The sequence below is a fragment of the Crocodylus siamensis genome, chromosome 2 (assembly GCF_052110815.1).
Source record: "Crocodylus siamensis isolate JL-2025a chromosome 2, ASM5211081v1, whole genome shotgun sequence".
In the NCBI taxonomy this organism is placed as follows: Eukaryota; Metazoa; Chordata; order Crocodylia; family Crocodylidae; genus Crocodylus; species Crocodylus siamensis.
Genome location: NC_143396.1, coordinates 1,218,972 through 1,235,729, shown reverse-complemented (window position 1 = coordinate 1,235,729; position 16,758 = coordinate 1,218,972).

Below are 16,758 nucleotides of genomic sequence, written 5' to 3'. Positions count from 1 at the left end.
CTGTAGTAATGGCTTCTTGAGATAAAGTATCAAACCTTGTACTGAGATCCACACATGAAGTGTACTGAATCCTTTGCTGCTGATTCTGGCATTGTGTCAAAAAGAAGCACTCAGGCTTTTGACTTCAGAGAGTTGATTGCATCTCACTAGATCTGATTGATTAATGTTCCTCATGTAATTTTTATTTAAAGATGTTCACACACACACACACACACACACACACACACATGCATGAACTCACACATCTAATGCAATGTTCAGAGTGTGTTTTAGGTTATTATTAAGCAGGGAAGACTAACCAAGGGAAGAATTTGTCCCGAAACATTTTATAGGTGAGAATTCAACTGTTATATCTATAATTTCTAAATGCCATTAGAACACAGCTTGGTTTCCAGTGCCCATAATTACATACAAATGTGTTTCTTAAGACACGTGCACTCACATGTTGCAATGACTACATTGGCCTCCTTGCTCTAGAAAGTGACTTGATTTGATCCAGTAAGTCCCTAGGCACTCTGCACAGGAAATGGGGGCCAGTATAAAATTTCCAAAGGCTGATTCAGAAAGTCTGGAGGTAGTGGGGGTGCCCACTTTTGCCATCCATTATAGTGGTTAGAGCACTCCTGCAGGCAGTAAAAACCTCCCCTAGTAGGAAGGAAGAGGTCATCTGGATCACGGTTTGCCATTTGGGCACCTAAATTCCCCCTCCATCCCCGTTAGGGACTTAATTGACCAATCTGGATTTTGCCCTGTCTGGGCACCGTCTTCAGACATTTGTTTTATAGTAAAGCACAGGAGTGCCACCTGCTGATCACCACTCCTTGAAAGTATTCTCCACAGCTGCTTATTGGACAGCTTTCCCTGCTTATATCACAGCAAACCGTCATTTTTTTAAGCCTGTTTTACTATCCTCAGCCCCTGGAAACAATCAATAGCAGACTGCGCTGCCCCTGAGAAAGCCACGCAGAATAAGAACTTTAACATGGATATACTAAAATCTTTTTTTTCTTTTCTTTTCTATTCTTTTCTTTTCTTTTCTTTAACTTACACAGCCAGGGAAATTACTTGTGATTTGAAGAGAGAACTCCTGCACCAACTCTGAAATCCAGCCTCACTTTGCATTCTGGCTCGCGTGCTTTGAATCAGTCAGTCACCTTTTTGTTTATGCCAGATGAGTAATAACATCTGTCGATCAGCTGCATAGAAATTGCGCACTTGTTTGCAGGTAACATTTTTATTGGCTCCGTGTACTGAGCTAGCAAGACAAGTGTATTACAGCTTCAAGTATTATAATGAATTGTATGAGGCTGACGGTATTAGTTTTAAAACACTTTTTTCCAGAGCTTGTGCTTGAGTCATTTGCAAGTCAATATGAAAAGAAATGTAGCAAGGAAACTAATGTACTGTACATTGTATTAGTCTCTCTCGTTAATGCCAGAAATTAATTGCAACACGCACAAACATAACTCACGACTTTGCTATTTCAACCAGATGGTTATGCAATAATGGGAGGCAAAGAAACCTAGCCCCTTAGGTAACCTCGTAAATAAATGTACAGTGCAGAGAAGGGGCTGCCATGGGATAGTCCCATGTTAAAAATGAAGGAAATTCTCTTGTGAAATGCAGCAGAAACATGCAATCTGAAGTATTTCTGTGTGCCTTCAATTTGTAGCATCTGACAGCCTCGCCATTTTAGAAGTACTTGTCCTCAGAATACCTCTGTGAGAAAAGCACTTCGGTTTTGTAGACGGGGAATGGATTCAAGAAAGAGGCTAAGTGACATAAGCTGTTTGTGACAGGCAAGGATCGGAAGTGGTGCGTCTTACACACCAGGCTAGCGTGCCAACCGGTATGCCATCCTTCCTTTCCTGCTCATTATCATCTGTTATGGTAATAGGACTGGATATGACTGCCTCTCCGGAGAGCGCAGACATTCAACAAAAGAAAATTGTCTCTTTCCAAGGGCCAGTCCAAGACGTGTCACGCTTCTGATTTTATAGCTCTTCTCCTGCGATTTAAGGGACTTGTCACTTTTATTTGTATTCAGCAGCCTAAAGACCTGATTTTCCTCTCATTTACATGAGCTGTATCTCAGGATAATGCCTCTAAAACCATGTAAGAGTCGGATAGAACTGAAGCTATATAAAACCCGGTTTTCAGGAGACTTGAGTCATCCTGCAGTCTACTGTTGAGCATTATAGGTACCATGAGACAGTACAGCCTTCACCAGTAGGCCATTATACAGATGATTTCAGCCCTCCTGGCAGAGTATAATGATGCAGCCCACTGCCTGGGGCAGCTGCCACACGCAGGGGCAGCGGTGACGACTGGTTGTCACGGTCCCACTAGCATCATTGTGATGCTGTGGTTGCAGCTGATTTTATTTCCGCCCTCCCTTCTCATGTGGGCACCGGGGCATCCGCCCTGGTGGCCTGACCCTATATGTATCACGGCCTCCAGCTGTGTTTTCTATCTCGCTTCATCATGTAGTCCACCTCAGACATAAATGAACCATTCTTATGCCCCTTGATGCAATATATACTACATCTATTGGAGCAGAATGATTTCATCCTTTTATTTCAGGCTACCTGTGTCTTGGGCTTTCTAAAGAATTGTGATTTATATTTCTACCATATTGTAAATGCTTAATAAAGCAGTACTATTTCCTTGTCCTGTACGTTAGGGTGAAGATAGGTGTGACTGGAAAATGACTTCTACAATAGTTCGTTCCTGGTGAAAAATTGCGTTTCAGCCAATTCTTTCATTTGTAACCACGGCACAAGAAAGAGACAAATAAATGGGCTGATTTCTCAGTTAGAGACATAGCACCACCCATTTCAAAGGAAGTGCTGTACTTCATACCTGCTCGCACCTCTTGGCTATAACGCAGCGTATTAAAATTCCAAATAAATCCACAGGCATTGGCTGATAAACCTGGCGGGGGGGAAACGGGACGACTTTATTTTATTCTATATATCCATAATGTATTTCTGGATGCCTTGTCATATCTGCCTGAGTTCCACTTATTCTGGGTCTCGCAAAACTTTCACATGGAAAAGTCGATTGATGTGTTGGGCTGGGTTGCAGGTGATGATGACGAGGACAAGGATGGTTGTTGTTGCTGCTGTTATTCAAATATGACCCACATTTGTTTTGAGATATTCCAATCGATCTGCAAAACAGTTCAACTGTAAGCGATTGTGGATTAATGTTGAAGACATTCGTATTGAAAGCACACTTAAAAGGCATTATTCCACGACTCAGCTAGTTTCAATGAAAATGAACTCTGATACAAAAATGGGGAAAGGTAGAGTACTAGTACACACAGAAATCAGCTGAACCTCAAATGAAACAGAAAAAAAAAAGTTTGGGTGGTGTCTTCATGGAAGGGGCAGGGTTTGTTTTAACCGAACTTGTTCATTCATCCTGAAATCAGACCCTCTCCCTGGGCTCGGCTCACTCTCCTTGTGTTATTCCTTCACTTTATGGTCCCCGGCCTCTCTCTCTCTCTTCATGTCTCATACTCCTGTTTGCTTTCCCACACCTCGCACCACCTGGAGCAACTGAATCCCACGTTGCCTGGTTAGCTTCTCAAATTCATTTTTATTATAGAAAAAAATGTGGGAGCTGCTTAATGATGCTTGAGGCTCCTGACTGAGCACTTTAATTCAGTCTGAAACAGACAGGCTGCCTGAGCTACAGGGAATGGGCTGATGATACTTGGAGGCAAAGGAAGACTTTAGATATGTGGGCAGGAGAAAATCAGCACAGCTCTGCTGAAATTCATGGGGTTAGGGGCCAAAGACAAAATTCTGCTTTCCTTTGAGCACCTCAGTGGTAGTTTCTCGGCCAGATAAGTGGTGTTTTGGGAAGGTACACACAAGTTGGGAGTCTATTGCCCTTCCAGGATGAGTAAGTGTGCATGCAGAGAGTGAGCATGTGCTGAACACCAAGCAGATACATGGCTAAGTAGCTTCATACCTGAGCCAAAGTCCCAGAAACAAAACAGCAAGAGAAAGAGGAATGGTTACCCGTTTTACACCAGTAGCTAAGTGGTTAGGACACTCCCCTAGGAACTGGGAGATGTGGATTCTAGCCCTCATTTCTCCTGACCTTACCCCCATATTTCCTAACACAGGTCTCTAACCACCATGGTTAGGTATTAGTCCATTCGCCAGCGCTCTTTTGAAGCTGAGCTGGTGCACCCTGCATTTAATAGCCATTGGATAAAATAGAGAGTGGGATGATTTCTTTGCATTCAGAGCAAGACTGCAGCCTAGACCCTAAGGTTTCCTCCTTTCTATGGCTGCAGTCATCACACTTGAGGTACACATGATCCAGCTGACCCCCATGCAGGCCAACCTCCTGGCCCCATGCTTTCCCAGCCCTTAAATGCCCAGGGTGGCAGCTTCAAAAGTTATGCTGCAGAAGGCCTAATCTTTGCTGTGATAGTTAAAACACTGTACGCAGAAGTTAGAGGTCAAAACCCCATCTGGGTAGAAGTGGGATTAGAGTCTTACCTTCTGGGCAAGTACTATAGCCATTCAGTTGCACCTAAAATGTGGGAGGACCAGTTGTGAGCTTTTGACTAAGCTCTCATGACTTAGACACAGTTACATCTCCAAAATAAGTGCACATAATGTATTCTTACACTTGCCTCACCTGTTGCATGAGCTCAGTCTGTATGCACACAATTATTCCTCCACAGAGCAGGAGTAATAGATTTGCCAAATCGGCTCTTGCACAGCTGGAATATTGCCATTTAGGCACACAAAGGAAATAGAATTCTGTTCCACGTTCCAGGTGTGCTCAAAAAGTATTGAGACTGCTGCTGTAGGAAACAAAACATTTTATTTATAGGTATTTGGGCTTAATCTCCTTCAGAGTACACTCCTTCTGCAGCCAGACACTTCTCCCACTGTTTCTGCCATTGTTGGGAGCACCTCTGATAAGCAATTCAATTGGTGGGATTGCTAAACGCTGCTCAGTCGCATTTTGGTTTATGGTTTCCGCATCACAAGATCTTCTTCCTGTCAAGGTTTTCTTTAGTTGAGGGAAGAGACAAAAGTTGCAAGGGACCATATCAAGTGAATACAGAGGCTATGGTGTTTGTCGGATATGGTGTCTGACTAAAATTTGGCTAAAAATTCTTCACAAGCTGTGCTGAGTGGACAGACACATTGTCCTGGTGAAGCATCCAGGAGTCAGAAACCCACTTTTCTGGTCATTTTTCTGACCGTTTCAATCCTAGATAACTGATAAGAATTGAATGACATGAACCAACAGAAATTCCAACTTCTGCTATTTCTCAGATAGTCAATCGCCTATCATTTCAAACCAAACTGCAAACCACTGCTACATATTCATAATTTCATGATGTTGAAGGGTGTCTGGAGCCCTTATCACTTTCAACTGATGATCGTCCTTCTTTAAACCAACAATAGCATTTAAAAACTCTTACATGGCTCATAGTGTCATCACCAAATGCTATTTTAAGTCATTCAAATGTTTTCCTTGCCATTTTCCTCTTTTTCATGCAAAATGTAATGCACATGTGTTGTTCTAGACACTATGACATAACAAAAGGGGACGCGAGACACAAACAATCTTATTTCTACTGCTAGCTACAGAAAACTGTGGAAACACTATGAGCTGCAAACTAGGGCTGTGCAGAATTTCACTGGGAGTTTTGTTTCGATGCTGTTTTAACTCTTTTTGAGCTTGAAACAGCACAATCAAAATGAAACGAAGGGCAGTCGAACCATTTCAAAAGTTTCAAAACATTTTGAGTTTTGAAGCTGAAGCTAGGCTTGCCTGCAGGGAAATAAAAACTAAGGAGAGGGAAGGGGAAGAAGGGGGAAGAGCAGGGGGACAACTGCTCTCATATAGACTGCATAGCTGTCCAGTGACTGTCATCTTTCCCTGAGGTCCCTTCCAATCCCAGTGCTCTGGGGGAGGGACGGAAAAACAGCATAAAAAGCAGCATTGTTTGGACCACCCTGCTTTCTGCCTTGGGGTCAGTTACTGAGCTATCTTCCAGCAGCTCAGCAACATCAGACAACAAAGGCTACCACTTCCTACTTGCTAGCCTAGCAAGTGGGATTCATCAATTCCTTTTGCTTTTATACCTTTTTATTTTATTACTAGCAAAGGGTCCAACAAGAATGAGGGACAGGTGGCAGGGAGACAGCACCACCACCCACTGGCCCCACACTGCCACCGCTCCGCATCCAACCGCACACAACTCCCCCCTCCCAAAGCTCTGTGTTCATCCCCGTTTACTCCCCCCACACCTCAGACACCCACTCACCCACCCAGCCACACCCAAACACCCACCCAACCACACACCACACACACACACACACACACACACTGCCATGTGCCACATGCCATACACACTCAGACAGCAACACCCACCCACCCCACCCACCCCACATGCTCTGCCACCCATAGCTGGTGTGTGATCCTGGCACAGGGAAGAGCATGGTGTGTGGCTGCAGGTTGCCATGTGAGGAGTGTGAATGGGGAATGTGCCCTGCCTCCTGGCTTTGTGCTGCATTTGGCAGGCACTGCCTACAGCCCCTGCCCACTGCCCTTGTGGCACCCTGGTATCCAACCCCCACCTCTGCACGGAGTGCCGGTTTCTTACACAGCATCCTGTTGCTGTGCACCCAGGCAGGTGCTCCCCATGTGGTGGGGGAGTAGCCACAAAGTGTTGTGCAGGGAATGCACAGGGGGTGCGCCCTACCCTGCAGCCATGTGCTGAGGCCAACAGGTGCTCCCTGAGCTACCCTACCTGCTCTCCATGTGGTACCCTATGGCCGCATGACCCACCACCCCTGCATGCCACGCCCCCCCCATACTGGAAGCACCCGTCCACAGCTGGCAGTGTTCCCAGCATGGGGGGACATGGCATGTGGCTGCAGGATGCCATGTGGGGAAGGGGCACACAAGGCACAGGCAGTGCCTGCTGCCTGTAGCACATGGGGTGGGGTGTGCCCCCCAAGCCCGCTCCCTGCACGGCACCTTCTGGCCATGCACCATGCCCCCTCTGCATAGGGAGCACCTGCTGACTGTGGGCCACGGGAGTGGGGGTCATGGTGTGGGGGGGGGGTAGGTGGACACCTGCAGGCAGCCCCAAGGGGAGCGGGCAGGGGGACATGGGCAGCATATGGCCGCAGGGAGGGGTGCACCCCTCACACCCGCTCCCCACGCAGCACCATGCAGCCATGCACATGCCCCTCCTATATTTTGGTGCTCTCAGAGTGAGGGGGCATGGCATGTGAAGGGGCATGGCTGCAGGGTGCCACACAGGGAGTATGTAGGGGGTGCACTCAATATATATACAGTGTATATTTGTCTATAGTTTTGCAAGCTGTTTTGGGTCTTTGTGCATGTAAAATGTTTGAGGTCACATCCCAAATTACTTTGTTATTTTATTATTATGAACGATGGGATAATTTAGATACAAATAAGTATGAGAGTGATCATCATTAATTTCCCATTTTATGAATCATAAATATCAACATTATGCTAAATTTTTAATTGGATGCATCTGTTTTGAATGTTTGTGCCTTGAGCATCTGATTAATGGAGTTTCTGTCAACTGCAAGCATATGAAATGTGATATGTACATATATAAATGGCATGACATGCCCATCTCCTCCTCCAGAAGCACTGATGTCCAGGTGGTGCCTTCCATCCATTGTGATTAAAAAACACACTGAAGAACCAGCCAGATACTCCAGCCAGGAGGAGCAAAAGAAGTTAAAGGCAGGATCTCTGGGCATTCATAGGGATGTCCTGTCACAACTGGTTGTTCTCTCTCCCTTGCAATCTTTTCACATCAACTTTGCTCCACATCTTCCCTTCTCAACCACTTCTGTCTTGCCCTGTCCCTTCAGCGAGTCCCCTATCCTTTTCTTTTCATTTTGCCTATCTACCTTCAAATATCCTATGCCCCTAGTAAAACAGAACTACCATGAGATTTCCTGCCATTGAAGTGCTTATTCTGTGCCTTTTGCAAACTCTTTTGCTATCCTGTGTTCATCTTATCTGTAGACTGGAAGCTTTCTGGGGTGGGAATTACCAAGTACTCAATGTTAGTACAGCTTTTATTAAAATGGGACCCTACTCTTGGCTTGACCTTAGGCATTACCTCAGTGATTCTCAACTTTTTTATGATTCTGAAGACATTCCTTAGAAAATGGTTTTTGGATGTTTCTGATTATGGAAAAGTAATAGAGTAATTCTTCTTTTGCCCTAATAAGTCAGAATGTCTTGTGTTTATGGATTCCAATTTGAAATTTATGGGTTTATCTTGTGAATCATATGCAGGTGTTTCCATACCTAATAGTACTACTGGTGTGTAGCAACCCATCACACCCTTAAAAAGATGTCTTGGCACCCCATGGCACCCTAGTTGAGAATCACTGAACTATCCAAATAAACATGATTGAACTTGAACTACAGCAGCTGCCAGAGGCATGGTCTTGTTTAAATTATTAATATTTATAGTACATGTTAAGATTCTCAAATAAAAAGCTATACAGATTTTCTATTCAAATATTTTATTTGTACTAAAATATTTTTTTTGCACAAAATGTTTATTTTTTTAACTTTTCACATACATGTGAATCCCCAAATGTTTTTCTTTCTTTTTTTTTTCAAAATAGAGAACATAGCTGAATTCTTCCCTCACTTTTGTGAAAACAGTTCCCTAAGTTAAATGGATTCATTCATGAGTAAAAACATGAAGGTTGCTGAATGTATACAGCAGAATGTTTGTCATAACTTTTGACCTTTTTAATGGCCATCTGCAATTCTTAGAAGTTCAACTCACTAGTCTCATTCTACTGAGGTCAACAGGATTTACCTTGTTATGATAAAAGTATGATAAAAACATAGGACAAAGGTAAAGGTTCAGGAGACATAAAATGAGGCAACTTGTTGTTCATAGTACAGGGGAGTGGTAGAAAGAGAAGAATTGAAGATGGAACAGGGGTAATTTCTGGATGTGGATGTGGTACTGTGATTCTTCAGTAGGAATGGGGATTAATCAGGGCTATAGTAAATATATAACCTTAAGGCAAAATTAGATGTTATATTTAGAGCATATTAAATCTGTGGAATGTTAAGAGGCATTAAAAGTTAGAATATGCAGTGAGCACTTGCACATTAAAGGTTAATACCATTTTTGCCTGCATATCTCTGACTTACCACTAGATGGGTGGTGAGCAGAGGCGTGGCTAGAAGGCAGGTCGCCTGATATCTATGCAGGCTCTAAGAGGCAAGGGGGCGGAAAGTGGTGCATCCTGGGATGCTGGAAGACTACAGATTTATCATTTTATCTCCACGGAGCAGACTGAAGTTACCCTAACATGAACTATATAGCATGGCCCAGAGGTAACCCTTGCCTGAAATGGCGTAACTTTACGAAACTCAAGAGGGCACTTAGCATGAGTTAACAAGCTTTAACATGAAGACGCTCACATTTCAAGTGCCACTAGCACTTAGTATGGTTGAAGGGTAATGGGTTACTGTGGCAGGGACACTGCTATGAGAAGAGACTCACTGGCAGCGCAGGAGTGATGAGAGAAGCAGCAGCAAAAAATATAACTCTGTGAATCAAGAGAGCCTTCTGGTCTCAGTTTGGACACACTTTATAAACATGTGCCATCAGCAGTTTGCTGGCTGGCATCCCAGTGAGGGGTTATAACCCACCCCAATCAACATCCAGAGAGGACTTTGAAGTGGATCCCCTGAGGAGCCAGGAGCAGCGCAGAAGGACTGTGTGCCCTGGCAGGGGCAATTGGTGGGAACCCAGAGTGTCAAGGTATCCTACCAAAGCTGGCTTAGATGAGCCAGTATATTTACTTGCAGCAGCTGTGGATCCCAGATGATGAGGGCTGGGATTGGGATGGCAGGCAGTCCATGAGCGAAAAGAGATAGAGAAGTCATGACTTTGTGAGTACACTCGGGGAGGGTGCCTGAGGTAAAGTACTTTACCCAGGATTTCAGAGAAACTGGCTCGGGCAAACACTGAAGCCCAAAGAAAAATAAGGACTTTATAAAAAACAGACTGCATGGAACTTTAACTTTGTATGCCTCTAAGCAAGGGCCATTGCCTCACCCATGGCTGTTACCCTGAATTTATACTTGATTGAGCCTCAACTTCTTATTGGTTGGTGTTAGGCAGAGTGTAGGGGAGGCAGAGCCCCAGGACCAAGGCCATCATGTGAGAACTGAGAGGGGACCAAAAGAGACAGGAATTAAGAACTTCCTCCCATTAATAAGTTTTATCAACAAAGTTATGGCAGGGAGACTCCTTGGACTTCTTAAGGACTCATGCCATCAAGCAAGCTGTTGTCTTCCAAGAGGACAGGGTGCCTGACCAATTTGAGAAGTCTAAATGCTGTAGTGAGTGCCACGGTAAATTAAAATTATTGCACATGTTCAGTAATATGCTGTAGTTACTCCACATTTAGTTTAATGCTTGGATAACCAAGTACTAAACCAATGTGCAGTAACAGGCACTACTGTGCGGTAGCACCAGGATATGGGCTTTTACAGACACTAAATGTATACTAGCTTAATACTACTGCACAGTATCATATTAGCACAGCTTTGCGTGGTAAAGTAGTGCATAGTGTTATTAGGCTACTGTGCAGTATGGCTGTGTGAAGCTTCAGTCTCTGTTTCAATTTGGTGGAAATTCGGCTTGATTCAGTGGCTGAATCTGCAAATCCCATTGAATAAGAGGACCCTTTAATTTCTCCAAATCAAACCGGAACCCTCCAAATCGATTCGGAGAGATTTGGAAAGATTCAGAGATTTGGTAATAGAGACAGATTTAAATATTTTTTCTACATAGCTCTAAGTACCTCATACCTAAGTACCAGGGCCTCATGAATGCTGTGATGCTGGGGCACATGGAGTATCCCACAGAAACATGGGGGCTCCCCAGTGCACTCAGCAGCAGACCCAGAAATGGACCAGAAGCACTGGGACCACCATGGTGCACTGCCCCCCTGCCCCACGCCTCCCCTTCTCAGTGACTGGTGCCTTCTGGGTCAGGGGCGGGGACTCCTGGGGTCCCCCTGCGGCCAATTGCCAAGCTGGAGGGGCACAGGGGGGCTCCCCTGCATACTCCAGTCCACTTCTGGGTTTGCTGCTGAGTACATGGAGGCCTCCCCCACCCCACACATTCCTGTGGGAAACTTCAGGAGCCCGAGCATCACAGCATTCACGAGCCATGCCTGCTACCTCAAGGTACGTAGAAAAAACTTGTAAAGCTGTGTCTATGTCCGAATCAGCATTGAATCTTCAGATTCAGATTCGTCTGAATTGAATCAGGGACAGCCATCTGAATCAATTAATCAAATCACTGTTCCTGATTTAGGTCGAATCCAAATCAAATAGGGCCCGCTTCTCACACTCCTACTGTGCAGTGTTATTAAGCTACTGCACAGTTAGCATCTCATCTAGATGCACCTCCTGGTATGTAGATCACACTCCAGGTAGCAGAGCATGGCATGTGTTGGCATTATTATGGGACACAGTCTGAGGGAACCAGTGCATAAGGAGATACAGAAAGGACTTGAAGTGCATTAGCTACATGAAACCTTGCCATGGTTGCTGCTTGTCTATAGAGGGTTTTGCTGACCTTCTAGTTATAGATACCACTTACCTTGTGTTTAATCTTTCTTATGCACTTTTGAGTTGATGAAAAAATAAGTTTTGATTTAATGATTTAGTTTGTTGGTCAAATTAATGCAGAAGCTAGATGTCCTGTAGCTGGACATTCATAAAGTAATCAGTACAATGCTTTCAAAAACTGCATGATGAAAATAAAATCTAATCAGCTTTGACAATATAGCTTTTAATGGATCAAAAGTTGACTTCGAGTTTTAAGAGAAAAGCAATTATAAATGGTTCTGCTTCTGGTTGGAGTAAAAACTTTCATGGGATAATTAATGTCAGGTCTGGGACAGGAAAATAAAATAGGCTTAATTAAATAAACATATGACTATGCTCCTAAACAAAGGGATGATGTAAATACTAGTGTCTGAGGATTGGACAAAATGGAGCCATAACAAGGACATCTATGCTTAAAACTTTATTTTATTTCGACAGTTGTACTTTTAGACATTAACCAGCATAGTTCAGACTAGCTGCATTGCTTAAAGCATATGCGTGAACAGTTAAGTTCTTTTTTAACTTTCTGAACAATAGAAAATACCCATTTTGTGGAGCTATACTCCAGGACCTGAGCTGGTGCTCTGTAGCTTTCCATTTTAGTCCAGTGTGAAGATGGTTTCTTCCTCCTACCCACTTTCAGGCTCTAGTGCAGATCAAATTGTTCATCTGCACTTATATCAGCTTCTGCAGTCTCCTCATTCTATTCACTCAACTTGAACAAGTTCTCTATATTTGAAGGTCCTAAAATCAATGTAAATGATGTTTGTTTAAAACTGCTCTTTGTTAAAAGCACTGTTGATATTAATTGAACAATGGTTATTCCCAAGTAATAAGCTACGAAGAGAAAAGTAGGTGAGTTTTAAGCAAAACAGCTCAACAATGATATTCCTAAGTTCTGCTTCCTAATTCCCACTCCCTAGCTACTTATTCTTGGCCCAGATTTTGTATTACGAGATGCAAATTGACCATGTAGGTATTGGGTATTGCAAGGCTTAAGAAGTAGAGGCCAAGGGGATGATCTAAATGGTATTGGATATGTAGGATCCTTATAGGAATGAATGAAGAGACTTAGGTGTCTCCAGAAAGTACTCCAGAGCACAGGGAGGCCCAAAGCTAGCCAACAGAAAATGCTAACCACAGGGGTGTGTCTGAACTCTCACTCATTTTTAGGATTAAGTACTCAGCACTTATCTGGGATCCAGAGCCGCCCAAAACAAGATGCTTAACACACAGCACTGGTAGCACTGAGTTCAATACAAAGCACATACTAAATAGTTGCATATGTTTTGGAGTGTAGAGATCCTTAATGAAAAATATAAACATATTATTCTTTATTGTTGCCATGTGGCTAATCATGTTAAGATCTGTGTACTCCAAAATGTATGCAGATGTTTAGTAACTTACCTTCAAAAGGTCATGTTAAAATCTTTCACTCCTTAGATTAATTTATTCCATAAAAAAAAATATGGAAACCTTTGGACTGGGATAGATGCCATCTATTTAGCAAAATTAGTGCCTTAAACTGCTCATTGCTGATGTTCACTTTCTTTTCTTTGTATCTGCAGTATCTAGAAGTCAAAGTTGGAATAGTTCAAGCTCTACTGTTGTTTTTTTTTTTTATGAGCAGTTAAAAGAAACACAACACTTTCTATTTCTCCAGTCACTCTGATGGTGGTAATTAAAAATTAGAGGTATTGAGCACAGAATTACAATTAATTGCTAGACTATTGAAGCTGAGAAGCAGCTCCTAAAGTTTCATAGGTCAATAGAGCTCTATTATATCTGCCTATCCAGATACATATGGCCTTTCTGAATGATACATCTTAATATTTCAGTTGTTGAAAAGAAGCCAATCAGTATGTGTAGGAGAGTATTACTATCTTTTTAAAGATGGAGAATTAATATACAGCTTCTGTGTCAAGGAACTTGCCAGGAAGGAAATGAGTCAAGATTTGAACCAACTTCTCATGAATCAATGCCTAGTCAAAGACCTCATCCACAAGATTGCCCAGTTTGGGGAAAAGTGCCATTTCATGACTACTGAAGAGGTGATCTATTTGTCTTTCTACCCTTCCGCCCCTCTTTCCTGAACATCTCCCAAACCCTTCACAAGACCCATAACTATATAAGAAAAAACAGGTATAAATGCAGAAATCCCATACTGTATAAATCCCATCTGAAATTTATCAGGAGTCAGCATCTCCTACTGTACCTTTAATTTACTTTTTAATTTTACAATTCATAAAATACTCACCAAGGCATGACAGAAGTCTGGAGTTCAAGCACAGGTGCACTTTATTTCATAAGTTCCATAAAACAGCAATATTTTCAAAGTTTTCTAAACCCTCTCCCCAGGAAGCGAAGAACATTAGAAAAGGAAATATTGAGGTGAGATATGAATGGCTGTGTCTAATTTATTTTAAAATGACAATTTTTCCAGTCTGATATAATGTTACTTCTGGGTATTTTTTATTATATAATAAGAATAGCACACAAATTCCTCTATTTCAGCTACTTATTATACCTTTCTCTGTAGGCATTAAAAAGTGAATTGAACTTTGCCTGGGTATAGAATAATAAATTTTAAACTGCCAGCAGGAGTACAGGAGACCTTGGTAATTTGGCTCATATTTTACAGTATTTCACCTTCCCCTTTCTACACTTATTTTAGCTCATAAAAATGCTTAGAGTCCTGTTGTATCTTCAAAACCATGCTCTGCTCCACAGTGAAAAGGGAGATGAAGGTAGTGCAACAAGAAGCAGAGCTTTTCATAATGATCTCATTGAGAGTCGAGGACAAGAATCTTCCAAAGGAACAGTTAGCATTTTATACCCATATTCTATCCAGTCAAGCCCTTTGTTCCAGGTAATAAGGAACCTTATATCTTAACCTTTTTTGCCTCATCCGCTAGATCAAGGGGACCTTTCATTGGTTTAAACACCTAAAAATCCCATTCTGCTTTGATTGTTTGATGGCAAGAATCCCATAAGCATCAATGAACCTTATTGTATTTAAGCAGATGTAAAATTTTAAGAAATGGATCATGTAATTAAACAATAGTGAAATACATGCACGCAAGAAAGGCATAGGCAAGCATGGTCAGCCACCCCTGATTTTGCTCTTTTGTAATGACTGACCCCAGCATGCCCTCAGACCTAGCATAATCTTCTTTGCCTTGGCTCAAATTTCTGCGGTCTTGGGTGCATGTGTGGACACTGGTGTCTGGGAATAGTTTACTCTGGCTCAGAGTGTTCTGGAGTTTTTTGCTTTGCATTATTCTCACATGCAGATGCACCCACAGATACCATGTGTATCTTCCTTTGTGCTAGTGACTCACCAGCCTATCAGAAGGAACGGATACAAGGCTTCTTACTTTCCCTACCTGTCCTGATCACATGTCCAGAAGAGGAAGTATTAATTCTGTGAAGGATGTTCTCTTTGGGCGCATCTACACATCGCCATATGGCAATGTTGCTATGGTTAGATTTCACCGCTACATCACCATAGTGGTGTGCTATAACCAGGGAGTGCACGACTAGGGCGACGTACCTGGCAATCATGTGTAGACCTGTGTGATCACTATGTTGCCATAGGACAATGTGTTGATGTGCCCTTTATCTCTTTTTATGGTATTATCCAAGTTATGGATAGATTGCGCAGGAGAATATCTACTTAATCCCCTGCCTATATCATTGCATGGTATGTGCAACAATCTGCCAACAAATAAAGAGTTTATTGGAAATTTTGACTTGAATTATAAAGATAACAAGTTTTGAGCATAACATCTTCACATTTCTTTTTCCCGGTCCCCTTTTTTTTTGCCACTTAGGCACCATCCATTATGAGTGTCTCATTCAATTTCTGCCTGTACATCAGAGCACTTTGAACTGTCAAAAGAGCCTTTCTGCTTTCATTTCACCATACGGGTCATCACCATAATTATATTTAGGCACAGGAGGGGAAAGTCTCTCTAAATTAAAGAAGTACAAAACCAACTCACAGAAGATCAGTCTAGTGGATAAATGGGATCATTTAGGCAGCTATAAAAAAATAATACAATACAATACAATTAAAAACTGACACAATCCATTTAAATTTTATTGCCCCATCCATGCATGAAAAGTTTTGTGACATGGGATAGAAAAGATTATCTTAATAAAGTTATTTCATGAGATATTGCTAGTGTAAGACTTCAAAGGAGTTCTGTGTCAGCACCTAATGGTGCTGAGTTTATAAATAATCTTCCTTGGCACTAGTGGAGCCCATGGCGGTGCATATCTGACATGTTTCTTTTGGTATTGAACTGTAGAGGGAATTAGCTGTTACCAGCTCTCAAGCCACTGTGACTTGTCCCTTTAGCTCACACTACAACAGCTTACACTCTTACCTCTTTAGCTCCTCAGTTCAATCATGGCATGTCATCCAAGAAGGCAGCTGGCATCTTACTTCATGTTGATGATGATAATAGTAATCAAACAAATATATCATAATTCAGGGAGCAGAAGCCTTGTTTTCTGTAGCTACATTTTATTTTATTGCTGTGGTAGCTTTTAGCATTATTGAAAGGGAAAGTAGCATGATGTGTATGATATCTGCAGAGGGAAGGAGGATATGTATTATATTGAATTAAGACACAGAGTCATCAAATGGATAATATTTAACAATGGGCAATATTTTAGAAGAGAAATGCTCACCATACACTGCTATTTGCTAGATTATCCAGCAAAGGATCGGAGTGTATTTCAGGCTAAGATTAGTAGCCCAGTTCATTGTAGAGGTTCATGTTTTACCTGTGAAGATCAGAGTTTCAACACCTGTTGTGGGACAAAATGGGGCCATTTTAATGAGGGTGTTTGAACAAAAGCCTCAGGGTAGCAGTGGTCCAAACATAGCAAGAAGCACAATTGTTTTATAAGCTCTCTTTTATTCATTAATTTCTTACAAGCTTTAAAGTCCAGTTCAAAATTGCCATGTATGGATTTAGATCAACATTCTTATCTAACTCTGCTCCTCAACGTTTTTCTTCATCCCATTCCCATATTCTTACTGCTAGTCTG